Here is a 1,994-nt window from a genome sequence, read left to right on the forward strand (position 1 = left end):
TATGTTTGTATTCTTGAGTTTCGTAATTGAGGGGTTTGCCGGAAAAAGGGCGTATACGTCAATATGTCGAATTGAGATACATGCAATCTAAGATTTTAAAACGCACCTGCATAAAATGTTATACACGCACGCAGTCCTGTCCTGTAGGTTTGTACAGTACAATCAAAACAAAATTTCGCTACTATAATTGTTCACTACATTTTAAACCGTTTTCCCGAAGAAGGGCGTAAGGTTTATCTACCTTTCTTCCGGCAAAGCCCTCAATTACATATTATGTGTTCCTCATATCTCTGTAAACTTACGAAGAGATGCATTATAGGACCCACCCCGAGTATTCCAGAGTAACGATTATATATTGTATATTTTCGATTATTATATCAAGTATGCCATCTTAACAAAACTAAACACATAGTACTATAAACATGTATAATTTAATAAAACCAACAACAATGAAATTAAGCTCATATTAGTAATCTTTGTTATACAGTATATTAAGTTTTATTCAAAACAAAGTTAAAGAAACAAACCAAAGCTAAACTAGACTGCCTCCGTGGTCTGTTGGTCAGCTTGCTGGCTTCCAGATCGGGAGGTTCCGGGTTCGATTCCCGGGCTAGGCTCTCGGTGAATTTTTCTTTAAGAAGAAGAATTCACTGGGTCTCTAGAGTCTGGAAATTTGTGATTGTGAGTGTGCGGGTTAATGTTAATTAACCAATCATCGCATATATAAAAATACATCAGGACTGTCGCTGGGCACAACCTGAACACACGTTTAAGCGTCACATTGTTTACAAATAACTCCATCTGCTAGCACAACCATAAAGCATCTACAGTAACATTAAACTTTCAAACAATACAACATTGGTATTAATGCAACAATAAAATTAAGTTCATATTATTCATCTTTATAATATATTATAAAATACTAATTCTACTCCATTTATACTGCATTTTTGGTCCAGGGAAAATACTAGTCTTTCACAAAAACACACTTTTACTAGTATTTTCCCTGGACCAAAGAATTAAAAACAAAATTGCTGTAAAATTAGCATTTTACCATGGACCTCACTGGAGATGTTCCGTTTCATCTTCTCCGTTATCTGAGTGATTTCACAAAGTGCTACGATACGGCGTTCCTGTATCTATCATTTAGAACCTTGTAATTTCCAATGACATCTCCACAGGAGTTCATCTCGTTTACTTTTAAATTTCTTCAGTCTCATCTCAGGATTACATGTTTCGCAAAACATTTCACTCCTAAGTAAATCACATTCACATAAAAAAAAACATAAACATAGTCTATATATCTTTATTCATGGATCAACCAACTAAAAAGCTTACAACTTATATATAATTCCATAATTTTTCATTTCGAGGCCTACATTTTAAATCAAGAGGGAGAATTCGATCCACATCTTTTTTATTTTTAACTATAGCATTCGAAATTGCCGCCATGATTATGATCAAACTAATTTATAACAATATTGATTGGTTGGCGACATAATGAAAACAATATATATCGATCATTTAATTGATCGAAACGCTACTTTCGTTGGCCTTTTTTCGTGGCTTTGCATATTTTTATATTTAGGGTGGGTCCTATAATGCATCTGTTCCTAAACTTTTAAAACAAGTGAATTAAATAAGCACAATACACTGAACACTTGCCCTTTCATGAAACATGTTGACGTCCATTAATATTCCTATGTAATGACATTATATTATAATTCTGCAGGTAAGATAATTGATTTGAATAACGTTGTTACATATCTTATTCTCTTCCGCGTTTTAATATAAGGGCAAAAACAAATACCATATTTATTCTCTTATATCTCAGTCTAGCCCCGTAAATAGTGTATGTTAGAGATAACGTTTATTAAAGTGAGTGATATTGCTTAGGATGTCAAGCACTAGTCCCAAGTTTCTGAGGAGATTAGAGACAAAGTCATGTTATATGCACTCGATATCTCAGAAACAACTCTTCGATTATGTCTTCG

This window comes from Periplaneta americana, chromosome 16 (genome assembly GCF_040183065.1).
Source record: "Periplaneta americana isolate PAMFEO1 chromosome 16, P.americana_PAMFEO1_priV1, whole genome shotgun sequence".
Classification (NCBI taxonomy): Eukaryota; Metazoa; Arthropoda; class Insecta; order Blattodea; family Blattidae; genus Periplaneta; species Periplaneta americana.